Here is a 16,190-nt window from a genome sequence, read left to right on the forward strand (position 1 = left end):
AGTACTATTAAATGTCAGCCTATACATACAGTGTTAGTCTACATAATGTCATCGATCTGGACTGTGGTCAAAGACCAGTGTTTAATGTTGAACACACCTCCTGCGAACAAATGACATGAATCAGTGAGTGAGTGTGTTCCTCAATGTCCACTCGAGAGCTCAATATAACTGACTGATGAACGGATCGTTTCAGGAAAATGATTCACTTCAGTTTTTTCACCCCGACTTATGTTTAACGAAGCACTCACGAACAACACAACACTTGTAACAATCATCATTAGCCAACACTTAAACGTATGATATAGAGTGCTGCAGGGATGAAGTATTTTTCAATTGGATTTTGGATTATAGCAGGAAATAATCTCTGTGACAAACACAAGCTTATGATACTTACACGTTTTGTTCAGCAAGTTAATTCTCACATTTGAACATCACTTTTATGATCTCTGGAGCGTAAATTAAACCGCCAGAAGTGAAAAGCTAACATTAAACGGACTACATCACGGTCGCATAACTTCAACACTAAGCTTCTTACTACTACTATACGATACACACGTTAATATAAATGGATCAGTTTATGAGCTGTCAAGTGGAGTCAGAACAGTTTGCAAATAAAGTCGGCCTGTAAAGACGGACTGGTGAGTAGATGAGTCTCGTGTTTGGCGTGATGATGTTTAATGTCCCCGACATAAACTACATGCACATCTTCTCAGGTTTCTTAAAGGAGTAGTTTGACATTTTGGCACATATACCTATTTGCTTCCTTGCTGGCAGTGAGAAGAATGGATCGATAGTACTCTCATAACAGCATGTTAAATAAAAGGCTTCAGCCAATGGTTGATTAGCTTAGCTTCGCATAAAGACTGGAAACATGGGGAAACAGCTAGCCTGGCTCTGCCCTGATGTAACAAAGCCCGCCCAGCAGAACCTCCAAAGCACACTAATTAACATTTTATATCTCACTTGTTAAATTTGTACTAAACACATAAGGCACATAACCCCTCTTAAACCATATATTGTCATTTTTTACACTCCAGATTTACTGTAGATTTTGTAGATTTAGCATCCACATCCATTCCTTCAGCTCCTCCGACTGTAGATAATTACAAAGGCACAGATAGGAACACAGGCACACACTCAGCAAAACACACATCCACACCCCTCAGCCACCCGGCTAAGCGTCGGGGAAAGAGAGAAGGACACACTCCGCCGCAACCACACACACACCCAGTTAACCACGCAGACACACACCCACGCACACGCGTGGCAGCTAACTTCATTTCAAAATCAATTAATTAAAAAGCACGGTCCTCTCCCACAGGGAGTGAAAGACAAATTTGAGGAATTTAATCCTGGTACACAAATCAGAGCTGTTCAGCCGCAGAGATATGAGAGGACGGGATGGATGGAGGGACGGAGGGATGGAGGATGGACGGTCAATGAATTTTAAATAGGGAGAGCGATTTAACTCAGTCGCTTCAATTTGACACGACTCTTGCTTTCTCTACCTTACTGTAACACATCTGTCTGTCTATCTGTCTATCTGTCTATCTATCTATCTATCTATCTATCTATCTATCTATCTATCTATCTATAGATAGGAGAAGAAAAAGCACAATCAGCAGAGAAAGTGAGTAAGACGGAAAGAGAGTAGGGTGTATGTGTGAGTGTGTGTTGGTGGGGTTGATCAGCATCCCCCTCTCACTCTCTCACTGTCTCCTTCCATTAGGTTTCAGGCTTTTTTAAAGAGACGTGTTATTGATTTTTTGACGCGTAGAGGCAGAGGGTGGCTCAGAGTTTTCTGTGTGTGTGTATGTGCCTGTGTGTGTGTGTGTGTGTGTGTGTGTTTGTTCTCCACGGCTGGTCTAACCTCAGGCGAAAAAATCATAATAAAGAGTTTGCCTTTCTCTCCTCCCTGGTGTTCCTAAAAAAGACTCCCTAATAGGTAAGAAAAAAAAAAAATAACACTGCGAGATAAACTGTTCCATATGCCACGGGCCTGTGTGTGTGAGAGCGAGAGAGATGATAGAAGTGTGCGTGTGTGTGTGTGCATATGAAGGTGTGCAAATGCGTGCATGTGTGAATGTGTTAGTTCAGGTGAGAGCGTGTGAGAAAATGCATGTGGCCTTCCATATCTGTCTCTGCTCCTTGACAAACGATGTGTCTTCTAATATGGTGATCTTGGATTTTTGCGATAAACTGAATCTGTGTTAAAAGACGGATTTTTCTTCCTGTTCATCTTTATAGACACACTTGGTCGCTATAACAGCTCCTCTCATTTTTCCAAAAAGTGTTCTTGATTTCAGCTGAAGCTAATGTGAGGCTTCAGCGGGCTGAGTTTAGCCAAATCAACATGGTATATTTGCTCTGGATGTATCCCTCCAGCTCACCTCAGGGATACGAAGAGAAAATCTGTTTGGCTAAGTCGGTCTCCTGACGCTCAATAGCTTCATCTGAACTTGAATGCTTTTTCCACAGAACTAAGGATTTTGTCCTAAATCTTTATAATTTTCTCTAATTATTTCATTGCACAAACCAGGGTTGACCTGAATGCTTAAAAGCTCCAACTGTTGCCATGGTAATCTATGTCCAAATCTGTATTCAACCACTTCAGGATTTTTGACTTTCTTTTTTTTTTTAAGAGGAAGGAGACAGTGCTTTTGCTGGACGTAACAGACAGGGGCTGACGTCTTACCCTCCTGTCCACATCTGTCATTAGACTCATAATTACAGTAATAACAAAGAGTATGAGTGAATAATACTAACTGCAAGTTTGGGGAAAGTATAGTGTGTCCCCATCCTCTGTCGAAGCTCTTATCCACAGGAAATTCTTACTGAAGCTGCAGTACCGAGCCCAAAATATGGTATTCTGGAAAACCCTAGCATAAACAATTTAAAAGCACTTTGTATGGAAAGTGCACCGTCACAGAGCTAGAAACAGGGCTGTGGGAACAGGACATGTTGAAGATTCAGGGTTTTCACAAGACAGTTGTGTAAAATACTGCAAAAGAAACAGTACTTAAATGCAGATGCATGTCCTTTTAAAAGTGTTATTTTTGTTAGTTATATCATTGGTGATGCGTTTGCATGTAAGCAGTAGCTAGTTTCTAGCGACCTTGTATAATTTAAAGCCAAAATCTTCACTGTAGCTGCTAAGCTAAAAGCGTTAGCGACCACCCCGTCAGAAGAGGGTGCAAAAGAATAACTACAAGTATTAACTGGTATCACCAAGTAAACTTAAAGTGCAGTGGTGAGTATTTTTTTTCATTCCTGGAAGGCACCACTGTGTGCATGTGTGTATGTGTCAGAGCACAATACAGTGTATGTGTGTGTGTAACAGGCTGCACGTGGAGAGCTCTATTACAAAAACACATCGGGAGCACAGCAGTGGGGAATAAAGGGGAGGAAACAGAATAAGAGCGAGGACCAAGAAGCAAAAGATGAGAAAGATTGAAAGAGCCAGTGAGAGAAGGAGGTGAAAGCCAGTCTGGAAATTGATGGTGTAATTGTTGACTGCTGGTCGGCTCTTATCTTGGTTTCTCAGGGCTGTTGTCTGCGCGAGCTGGCTTCTTTCTCTCTCTCAAATCTCTGTCTCTCTCCAGGACTGGACCAAACCTGGCAACCCATTTACTTTTCTCTATTTTTTCCCTCTCCACAGCCCTTGTACTCCTCCCAATATGTGTTCTTTCTCCTCCTTTATCTCGTTTCTTTTATATTATTGTTGCCTCATCCCACTGAGCATATTTCTGTCTTTTCTTCTCTTTCCATCCCTCCCTCCTTTCAGACAGCCAGACATCATGCAGAGAGCAGTGGACTGGAAAAGAGCAGCGGGATGGGACGGGGGGGGGGGTTCAGCCAGCCGGGGGTCAAAGGTGAGTCTGCAGCAGGATAGGGGCGGGTGAGGGGGCAAACACAGCCTCTGTCTCTCTCTTTCACCCCCTCCTCGGCACACAAACCAGACCAACACCTCAACAACAGGACTATTATAGCTGCAGCTGCTGATACAGCTGTGCTCAAAGGAGATGCTAGACTCGAGGTGAGGCTAATAATGTGCTAACCAGAGCTAGCACTAATAACCAATACTGCCAAGCCAACAGTGATGTTTCAATAAGCCTGTGGGAGCAGACCCAGAGAAAATGAATCCATAAATCTATATTTATACTTGATCCTGGGGATTAACAGGATTCCCACTGCAGATACCACAGATGGATATTGTTCCGTGTTGGATTCCACTGGTTGATATCACCGACCTGACACCAGGGAAATATCATACATGATCAAGCTGTACCATGCTTTAATTATATACACCACAGGAATAAACGTCTTTCCATTCTTTTATCTACTTCTATGCACATACTTATAGTGTCGTTACATCCACAGGACATCTTTTTCATCTTGTCGCATTACAGAATCAGAGATCACCGCTGCTCAACTGCTGTGTTTGCTTTGATCAGGGCGAGAAGGTTTGCCATCGAGATGTCTTTGTGCTTTTGGTTAATGAAAAAGAAAAGATCGCGTCTGACATGTCGTCATGATCAACAATCTCCACTGGCATCAGTTCTGGTTGGAGAAACCACCATTGCAACTTAAAGCGCAACTATAAATCCAGCACGGACTGATGGTATCGCCATAATACAGGAAGATGTAATATTTCAACCCATTGCCGGGATAAATGTTGACTTTTTTCATGTTGACGCATTTTTCATGTTGCAACTTAACATTTCTTCAGGTTCAATTTTCTATTTAATGCTGTGGCATGACTTCTCAGCAATTTTTTTTTTTTTTTCCACCACAAACTCAGTTGGAAACTTGTAAATGTTGAAACACAGTCTTGAACTGTGGTCACTGGATTAGCAGCATTCCCTCCTCTAACTCTAACTCTAACACCATCCCCTCCATCCCCTGAGCTCATGTCCAAATATCAAAAATATATAATTTGTTCAAGGTTAAGCAAACACTAAAAAGATAAATGGGGATTAAAGGGTAAACTCCTGTCTCGTCCAGTGGATCTGCTCAATGGCCACCAGTAGAAGGCTCCATTAGAGCATGGTTCCACCTGGTATAAAGATGCTCTTCATATCAGGATCATACTGTATATCCACCTTCAGTATAAGTCGATCATTTACATTGATTATGAAGTGTATGTGTTTTTCTTGTTGGATCTCATCTCATCTACTATGGGCAATATGCAAAGCAGAAGAGTAGGTGGGGAGGTGGCACCATCAACAGAAACAAACAGGTTCAAGATATTTAGGCACGGTACTGTACTGCCTTTATTACTTTGCCATCCAGCCAAAAAAGGGTTGTGTTTTGCAAATCCTTCACAAGAAGCGACAGCAACAGTCACAGGTTACCTCGCTGCAGTGGAGTCTGCAGCTGCTGTGTAAACTCTTCCACTTCCTGCTCCTCTACAGATGAAGAGAAGGAGCAGCGACTCGGGCTCAGTCACGCTGGAGCCGTCATGCTAACATCCATGAGGCCAAATCTGATTAGTCAGTCACTTATCTCACTTTCAGTCATATCCTGTGAATCATGCTGGCTCTTTACTTTGACTTTACTCAATGAAAGAAGAAAAAAAATGCACCTCTGCTGTGGAGATATTTAAACAGCATTTGTCCACCATCCTCTGCGCACTTGCCAAAAGGGCCCCGTGGTACCAGAAAGAAGTAAAAGCCACGCTGTTCTAACATTGATTTTTAAACAATAAAGACTAGCATTGACTCCCGGGTAAGACCTGGACTTCCATTAAAAGTTGCAAGTTAACTTTGATTTCCAATTGGAGGTGCTACACTGGGTAAACATCTATGTTTTCATTTGGAGTCTGTCACGACTACCTTTGATTTTCCTGTACAGCCAAGATAACATTAGACAAGCACAACAGGAAATAAGCAGAGGTAGCTCTCTACGAATGCTAAGCTACTCTCACAGCTCTCAAAGAGCAACCGTGTAGGGGCCCTCCTGCCGCTGATAAGCCTGGATGGGCCCCTCTGTAGTGCCTACCCTGGAGAGAGGCCATTAGCCTGGCTGCAGCGCCTTCCTGGATAAGCTGCAGCTTACCAGCCTGCGAGCCGCGGGGCAACTTTTTATTGTCCTCTCAAAACTTTATGTGTGAGTGTGGGGCGATAGCTTGGGAGGGGCTGGAGTCTGCATTACAGTATGCATGTATGCGTGTGTGTGAGTGTGTGTGCTCTCACGCTGCGCGCTCCCGGCACTTCCTGCCCACTAACGGCCAGTCCCACGGTAGGGAGGGCGAGCTCTATCGGACCAGAACAATGCCAAAAAAAAGGCTGTCATAAAAACAAACCACCATGCTCTGGTTAACACGGGAAAGAGGAGGGTAGGGGCCTACTTTCCTCTTACTGCCCACTTCATCTGCATCATTATTCACACACACACACAATCTCAGACATCCACTCCATGAGCCTGTATTTTTTTACTCTTATCTTTTCCTGATAGCTCACACACATTTGCATACACTGCGCAGGAATCAATGCATAAAAACAATAAGACGCAGGAGCTGAATATGCATACTCTATGCAAAGTACACACACACAGCAATGCTGCGACTGACAGTAAACAATGGGAACCTCCGCATTCACACTGGCTCCAAACAGCTTTGACGTGTCACCAAAACCAGAATAACAAAAAAGAGAACAATTCCGGCGGTCCCCTGTACACAGAACACAGTGTGGACAACTGAGCCAGAAAACATCTGCTGAGTCGGAACAAACAAAACAACGAGCAGACGACGAACAGGCTCGTCGGGGGCTTCAGAAAACATATTTAATACCTTACACGGTGCCCCCGAAACACAGTTGGCTTGCTGACAAGGTTTTTGGCCGAGCATATATTACTATCTCTCCCGGATCCAGCTTTAGAATTTCAACGGCAGCCAAGGACGGGCAGACCCAGGAAATGGGATGAAGCAGGAGAGATCAGTCCAGCTGCTATCTGAAGAGGAAATTACTGGACGAGTATCAAATATGATGAAGATTTCTCTCTCTTGTCTTTGACTCATTTAGGAGATGAAAACAACATACTGCATGGCCAGCGATAGCTTACTTCAAATGGATGGATGCTGCTGTATAGATGTAGACATGAGCTTTAATGATTGAGCAGGAAGAGAGCATGTTGCTGCAGACATCTCATTAAAGCACAAGTTGGACATTCTGCGCAATTCGCTTATTTGCTTTTGTGCCAGGAGATGGAGGGAAAAATCAATAACTCTCTCATTTTTAACGCCCGTTAGCTTAGCTTAGCAGAATGTCTTCAAGCTGGAGGAAAAAGACAGGGACACAAAGTCGGCCTCCCAGCACCTTCAAAGCTCTATTAATGTTATATTTCTTTGTTTAAAAAAAAAACCAAAAACTAAATATAATATTGACAGCAGTAAGACATAAGCTAGCACCCTCTCAGTTACCCACTATCAAATCCACTGTACGTCCTGCGTGCTTAAAAGCCTATTGAAAAACTGCCTAGTCATCAATTTTTCTGACACCGTTTTCGCTGAACCCTCCTCAATCACAAGTAAGCAAAAAATCCATTTAACCTCTCTGACTCTATGTGTCCTGTTTTCCATAAAAACTTGGATGGAAACCCAGTTATTGATAGAAAGTCAGATGCAAACACAGAGAGCAGAGCATCATAGAGATAGATCGTGAGAGAGAGAGGTAATGATAGACAGAGAGAGAGAGAGAGAGAGAGAGAGGGGAGCTGGCGGGCAGCAGATGGCCAATAGTGGTCAGCTGGTAACAAACAAGCAGGTCAGGGCTCTCCTCCACCTCCATTCTACCGCTGATAAATAATGCAGACGACCCGAGCCACCCAGAGCAGCTCGACCAAGCTTCTTCTAAAGGCCTCCAGTAACTCTCTGAGCACATCACATATAAAGGCAGCAGATAGAGAGTGTGTTGTGCAGAGAAAACTAAAAGCACACAAACATTTATGCCTTTGCGGGGAGCTATGGATTACTCTCCATCTGTTTGTTCGTTTGTTTCAGACAACGCTGATTAGATTTGGGTGATGCCTCTCACCGCCACATTCTGACATCTTTAAAATTACATTTATCAGGACGACAGGGGGGAAATTACAGGTCAGAATGAAAGGCTTTGATAAACAAAACATCCACGCTGCAAGAGCTAAAGCATTTGGTGCATCCAGCTACACCGGCTCGACAGATTCGCCTCCAGGAGCGTCAGTATGCACCATATTGAATTTTCCACCAGTCTGACTTTCCTGGAAACACTTTTCCTCCCCCAGGGCTTATTTATTTATTGATTGGCCCAAAGGGGAGCTGCATCATTCATAGAGAGTGACAAATATTTATTACTGCCTCGTGTTCTATATTCTGAGGGTATTGCATTTTTTGGTAATAATGTAAATTTTTGACAACAATGCCAATAAGACTTCATTCAATCTAACTCAATTGATTTGAGGGAAAAGAGAGACAGATCCATAATGGCAGCATTCAGAGTGCTGGCACTACTATTAGAGCCACCAATAGGATTATAGTACTTTCCTCTATGCAAGCACAGTTTTCATTCACAATAGGCTGAATATGCACTTGTCTGTTCAATTAAAGTTGAGCTATGTAAGTGTTAAGTGCTTACACTTTGGCAATGCAGAAATTGACCTCATTATGCTACTCGAATTGAGCCCGAAACGAGTGAGAGGGAAGAGGAAGAGGAGAAAAAAATACATGAGTGTAACTGGGCGAGAGACAGAGGACGAGAGAGAGAGAGAGAGAGAGAGAGAGCTCAAAGGGAAGGGCCAAGTTGCAGAAGAGCAAAAGCTCCTCGTCTCGGAACGACAGCAATCACAGCTGCTGCCAAAACCCTCTGGATCCATCTTCACTGCCTGATGGAAACTTCTCAACAGGCCTTAAAGCCACTGAGAGGGGGCCGGAGGTTGTGCAGAATGTGTGCGCGCTTCCGCTTATGCGCTGCTTGTGTTCTCTATTAATCGTGCCTTCTGTAGGATTTTAACAACAATGAATTATGGCTGCACGACATTTAAGACATTTTTGTAAACAAATGAGTCAGGAAGAGCCGGAAGAGCTCGGCACACTGCGAAAAAAAAAAACATGAGCGAATGAGAAAACACCATCGGATATGATCAGCACGGTGAGAATTCTGCACATATGGGACTTTAAAATAATGCTGCACAAATATAACACAGACAGGAGACTGGGTAACACGGCCACGAATTTCAGAATGCACACGTAGCATTAAGGAACATCTATAAAGTATGTTATGTGTGCGTGAAAACACTTGATTTCTGAGTGAGCTGTTGATGTGCACTATTGTTCCACAGAACAAAAAAACAGTAGAGGCGTTACTCATAGCTGCAGAAAAATAAAATGAATTGCTGAAGTTGGTGAGACAGATCCAGGAGCTGCAGAAAAACAGTTTTATTTCTCTATGTGAGATTTAAAAAGCAGTGACATTTCAACCCTGGCCCTAACTCTTTGATGTGTATTATTTCCTGTGAATACATTTCTTATGTTCTCTTGTACCTAGTGTCCAGCCAGTGCACTCAGACAGTATAGTACATGTTGTCTGCAGTCACATGTAGGGCGTAGTCATGATTGGGATGATTCCATGCAGAGCCCTGCTGCCATCTGCCAAAAGATACAGAAGTATCCACTCAGGGTTCTGGACTGATTTTTCACACTGGTTGCACTTAACTTTTATATTCTAATGTATGTTCTTGACCCATTATGTTCATGATTACATCCAAATACAGGCTTTTCTTCATTTAAATGACACACAGCCTCAACTGTTTCAAAATCAAACTGCTTAATTGCAGGTGCACAGTGCAAAGTGTGTGTTTGCTGGTGCTCTGTCCACTTCTTCTGTCGCAGTGTGTTGATCTGTCTGAGCCATCGCAGATTTCCTCCCGGTTTGATTTTTACAGCACAAAGAAATATTGCTTTAGGGCACAGAAAGAATTACAGGCTACTGTTCCTCTAGTAGCGATAAAACTTTTTCAAAATGGCAGATGGTGGAAGGGGAGAAAGGTCAGTGGAAAAACAAAAAAAAAATAAAAAAGAGAGAGCCTCACATTCATCCTCGTCAGGAAAGGCGAAGAGAAATAAGGACGCATGGCAGGACGTTAGGGAGGAAGGAGAAGAAGCAACATCCTCGCTAGAAGAAGCAACAAATTTAATGGTCTGAATTTTGACGGACTAAAAACAGAAATGACGCCACGAGTTGTCTCATCATGTCAATGTGTAAAAATCCTTCGTGTCAGTGTGTGTGAGTGGGATTTTGTGAGCCTGACTTGTGTTCTGGTGTGACTGTGTCATTTTTTGGTCCACAGCTGTGCACATATCACACCTCCTCTCAACACACACACATGCACACACACTTTACCTTGTCTCCGTAGCTAATAGGGTCCATTATAATGAACTAATAGCATTAATAAAGCAGGCACATATGCAGGGAAAGCATGAAAACATAAGGTTTGTATCACTTTGACCCTGCACCCTGCCAAAGCCCATTTACCATCACGGTCTTGTAAACAAGCCCCTTCCCTTCCTTCTTCTCTAAACATCAGCCTGTCCAGCCCAGCCCCGCCTCCCGCATGTGTGTGTGTGTGTGTTGTTCCCCTACAACACACACACACACACACACACACACACACACACACACACACACACACACACACACACACGACCCATCTGCTTCTCCTCTCCAGACCTTGCATCTGGCCTCCCATGAACCATATCTCTGTTCAAGACAAACACACACACACATGCACACACACACCGTGAGGCATCAAAAAATGAATCAGGCCGATTCCGTTCATGCAGCATCAGAGCACTGAGGGCATGGCCGGAGATGTAAACTCCCTTTAGCTCAGCAGGAATCACAGAGCAGTTTGAAACAGACGAAACAAAAGCAAATCAGCCTCTGAAACAGAGTTTTGAAAGGCAAGAAAGACAGGATTTAAATTGTTGGTGGAATGAAAAACCTCCTGTGGGAAGCTGGCGCATCAACTGTTGCTTAGCAGAGGATGTGAAAAAAGATCTCCACCACCATTGAAAATACAATTATCGTCAGTGAATTCAGATCCATACGCTCTCACAGCAGCTTAGAATGAGCAGCATGACAACAGACTGAATGATCTGCGCGTGTGTTCCGTTATTTGAAAAAAAATCATCCTGTTATCACGGGAGGTTACTGTGCATTCAGCTGCTCACCATGTGGGCATCAGGATCTTTTGCACTGACGTGATGCACGTGACACAGAGATGACAATTAAACACACACAAACACACACAGCAGACAGGAGGCATCTGGCGCGGTGACGATGTAACGGCTATGATGCAATGCTGGCCCGCTGGTGTCAAAACAAACGTCACATGTGCGCATACGCAAGTACAGCTGAAGTTATGGGTCAAGTGACTGATGGGAAAATGAATCAACAACGATTTTGATGACTGGAACAAAACCAAAATAGCAAAAAAAAAAAAAGAAAAGAAAAGAAAATCCTGCTTCTTAAATATAAGAATTTGCAGCTTTTCTTTGCTTTATATGATCACACTGAACACCTCTGGGTGTGAGGGTGTGCGTCGGACGAAACAAAACATCTGAGGACGTCGTCTTTGGCTCTTGGAAACTTTGACGGGTATCTTTTCTTTATTTTCTGACTGCAAAACACTTGGATGGATCAATGGCGGGTGAATATGTCATGAAAGTAATGATTAGTTGCTGCTCTGTTTTCTCTGTGAAGTGGACGCACAGCAGGGGCGAGTGTACAACACATCACCCAGAGAGGACACATAAACACACACATGCTGTGGATAACAACTCATTGTTTCACATCTGTCTGACTCAAACACCACAATAGAATATATATAAAAGAACAAAAAAAAAACACATCCTGACTGTAAAAGCATGCCTGTCTGTATATATGCGTGATGCATGCGGTCCTTTGTCTGCATGACTGTGTGCTGTTTAATTGCGTGTGTGTGTGTGTGGGTAGCATAAGGAGTGTGTGAGGGGAAGATGGGAAGGAGGCTGGCGGTCAGGATGTGGCGTCCATTGTCTGTCCGACAATGAAGAGATCAAGTCGGCAGGAGTCCTGTGGCTCTCTCAATGGAGGCATTAACATCTGGGGCCAGAGGGCTGCAGTGTGTGTGCATACGTGTGTGTGTGTGTGTGTGTGTGTGTATGTGTGAGTCTTTGTTGCAACTGCCCTGGATAAAACTGGATTTTCAAAGCTCTCTTTTTGAGGGAATAATGCAGATGTCTGGAGGAAAAGCCTCAACGACCGAACCGGTTTTCAGACACATCTCCTTATAGCCTGCTCCAGTCTTGTCTAATCTACTCTGTGCATTCATGTGCAGGATTATATTCACTCTTAAAGCTCTGCGAACTCGATTCCACAAATTAAAAGGTGAGTAAAGTGTATTTTGGCGGGATTATCCCCTGCTGCATCTCTACACCGCAAATGTCAACTTGGGGCTCAATGCCAGCACCGAGCCTTACCTGTATATTACTTTCATTAATCTTTGTAAATGTTACGCAAACACACACACGCACACACATCACCTCACCTTATGAAAAAGAAATCATCTGACTAACCTCAAGCACTATAACGCTCATATAAAGTCATCCTCCTCCATCCCTCGAGGCAATAACACGACTCTACTTCCCAACTTCCCCCGCAAACCTTACACCGTCTTTATTTTGAAGGGCCACACTTCCACCCCCCCTCGTACTGTCTGTTAGTTAACTGGCAGTGGCACCATCCAGCTTGTAAAAAAAAAAAGAAGAAGAAGAAGACAAGAAAACCAGGCAGACCCCCCACTTCTCCTCCTCCTCCTCCTCCTTCCCCTCTTCCTAAACCACCACCGTTTTTTACACAAATCCTTGCTCACTGTCCGGCGTGGACGCCTGCCCCCCTCAGTAATTACAATAATCACTCAACTGGAGCTAACACTTACTTCATTAAGGGGGGAAAAAAATCTGGAAGGGGAATATGGGGGGAAAGCACTCCAAAGTAATATCTCAAGTCGGTGGATTATTGTCACCAGAAGAGCTTAATTTTTTGAGTGTCAGCTGAGCAAGCGGGAAATAGAGGCAGCAATTGAAAGGACTCTTTGCTTTTATGGCATTGAGGTCTGTCATATATGACACCTATAACTGCTGTGTGGAGATGAGCCTTTAAAATCCCTGTATATGTTACAGTAGAGGTCTGAAAATGTGCATCCTCAGCATGTGAGTGCAGGATACTTTGCCATCACATCACTGCGAGCTGTGAAACTCTCTGCTCGGAAGTCACAAACTAAGTTAGGAATATCACAGGGGGATTATATTAATGCCAGAGATGACACAAAACACCGAAGAAGAAGAAAAGGCTCCTGAAAGTTCATTTAAGAGCTGCACAGACTCTCCAGACTGACAGAAGAATAAGAAATCAAGGAGCATGTTTGTCCTCAGAGGAGGTGCATGGTAATGATTGTGGCATGACAGCAGCACACACACGGTATATGAGGAGGATGATACATCAGGGTATAGTTTGAATCGTGCAGCAGTGCATACTGTACACACACACACACACACACACACACACACACACACACACACACACACACCATACAGTAGGTAAACCCGGGGAGTTGATCCCCTTCCAACTGCTCCTGACCGCAGTGCGCTGTGTTTACGCTGCGCGAAATGGAGATAAAGTTGCACCACACTGAGCCCCGAAAACAACCCAACAGCCCCTCAGTGGTCCGTTTAGACAGCGCATTGTGTCTGAAGGCGTCCTATTTCCGAGGAAAAAGAGGGCTCCGTGGCAACAGTTGGAGATCCGGAGCCTCGGGATCGGGATCTACCTCCACCTCCAGCTTCCCCCTCGGTCTACTTTGCGTCCACACCGGCAACCATCACGACAAATAACGGCTCCAAACTTACCTTGTGATTCCGCTGATGGTGCTGATGATCACAGTCCTGCGCTTTCCTCTCCGTCTGACGACAGATCCAGTATCCGTTTCTCCCCCTCTTCTCTCTCCTTCTCTCTCTCCGTTATCTCGGGTTTGTTTTTGAATTGGAGTTATAAATTATTCCACATCCTCATCAGTTTCGGATGAATTCGCCCCGCGGTTCCCCTCTCCTCTTTTTCCTACAGTCTCGATTTTTCTAAAATAAAAAATGTTTGGACTGTGAGGCAAAATCAAGCCATATGATCCTGTCATTCAGTTTCTACACAGAGGAACTGGCTCTCCGCGCAACTCCCTCCCAAGGCTTTGTAACACGAAACCAGAGGAGGAGGAGGAGGAGGAGAAAAAACAGGGGGGAAAAAAAGGAAAGAAACAGAAGAGAGCGTGAATTTAATCCGCTATCTGGGACGAGCCGGGTGGATCTATCCGCCTCTCTCTCTGCGCAGAAGTTTGAGCAGTCCGTACCCAGCAGACATACCGGAGCGGTCGTGGCGCTGCGTCTCTGTGCCAGTCTCCACTGGAAATGATGTGTGTGTGTGCGTGTGCGGTGCGTGGCGCTGCGGCGTGTGTGCGCCCCCAGCCTACTTCTGCAGTACGCATCACAGCAGGGACCTGGGAGGGTTTAAGAAAAAAAAAAAAAAAAAAGGCACACTAACTAACAGGTCTCCGCCCATTAGCCTCTCCGAACAAGGGCCCCGACACAGAGGGGGCCCCCAGCAGCCCAGACGCTGCTTGATGAAGACAGTTTTCATTGTGAGGAAAGTGAAGCCTTGTTTCTGCAAAGTGCTTCCCAACCTGGGGTCTGACCTGAGGTCCCTTTATAACGGGGGGCTGTGGAGCAGGGTGGCCCCGGCTGTTAAAGAGAGCATTGTTAGACCGGAGGGTCTGGTTCTTCACCACTTCCTGCCTGGAAGAGCCGGTGAGCAAGGCACCTGCTCCAGACCTGCTCTGTGAATCAGCCTGATGGTAGATCTCCCTCCATGGCAGAGAAAATGTCCAGCTGGAGACCGATACAGCTTTAATACAGCGATATTTTTATTGCTTTCACTGTTATTGCCGAGCTGAGGAAACATTATCTGTTTACTCTTTGAGCTCTTTTATGATGTGGCCTTCAAACACATGTTACTATTATGTTTTTCTCTTATGCAACATGGCAGAATTACGGATCGGTGAGTTTATGTATGTCATGTTTTTTTCTTTTCCTCAAAACATGAATTGCTACTTCTCTGCTGTGATTGTTTATCGATTTTCAACCTGGAAAGAAGATGCAAATAGGAGTACTGTTGTCCATTGGAAAATGTTTTTAGCTCATTTTTTTCTTCACTTGGATGTTTGAGCTTCACTGAGTAAATGATGTCTGTGCAGAGTCTGACACTAGATGACTGTCGTCAGATTCGTCTGCCGAAGGAGGAAGAGTCTCTCTGTTCAACTTAAAGCCTCCAGTGCACATTTAAAGGTCATACTGATGTAAAATAATACATCTACGGAGTTTGTAGAAAGGTGCAGAATCAAAGCATCTCCTTTCCTTAAAAACACATTATTATGGTTGTGAATGAATAATTCAAATGGTTGTTTTGTTTATCTCTGTAGAAGAAGTGTTGGTTCCAGCTTCTAACAAGGTTTGTGAGCCAATAGTTTACCACCGTTCGTATCATGTGATATCTGTGTTTTGTCGGCATCAAGAGTCTTGGTAGTTGCCAGTTTCTGAAAAAAAACCAACGTAAAAATGGCTGAGGCATACTGTACTGACCTAACGTTAGCTAGCTATCATTAGCGACACTGACATTAGCACACCAAACTGGCAGCCACTTGAGGGGGCAGCTGATCCGAACAACAGCTGTACTGTAACGTGGATGCAATGGAAGGGGGAGATGTAATGTCGAATTTAGTGGCTGAATATGATCAATAACACTGTTAACATGGATTCTACTCAGTGGAGTAAGACTTCTTCTTCTGTCCAGTAGTTAAACCTTTGAAATGAACATTATTTTCCTATTGCAAGAGCGAGGGATTATATTATGTTGTCACATGACTGTGTTTTTCAAGTTCTAGCCTGTTAAACATAAAGAAGTTCATTGTCCTTGATAGGACAACAAGAGAGGCCATGATTAATGTCGCTCTTCAACCATGGTCACGCTATATTCAGTCACATTGGAGAGCAAATTATCAATCATGTACATCATGTTGTACAGTATATATAAATATGTTTATGTACTCTTAAAGGGGTTTTCCAGGAATTTAGT

General features: G+C 44.0%; 1 protein-coding gene across 1 annotated transcript in view; it reads right to left on the reverse strand.

The window, feature by feature from the left end:
• The window catches only part of sema4c (sema domain, immunoglobulin domain (Ig), transmembrane domain (TM) and short cytoplasmic domain, (semaphorin) 4C), a 98,601-nt gene extending 84,429 nt beyond the window's left edge, over positions 1 to 14,172 (reverse strand). The window contains exon 1 of the mRNA XM_073467212.1: positions 13,922 to 14,172. The gene's annotated coding sequence lies outside the window, so the exon portion shown is untranslated. The remainder of the gene's footprint in view (positions 1 to 13,921) is intronic.
• Positions 14,173 to 16,190: the final 2,018 nt, after the last annotated feature.

This window comes from Pagrus major, chromosome 5 (genome assembly GCF_040436345.1).
Source record: "Pagrus major chromosome 5, Pma_NU_1.0".
NCBI lineage: Eukaryota > Metazoa > Chordata > Actinopteri > Spariformes > Sparidae > Pagrus > Pagrus major.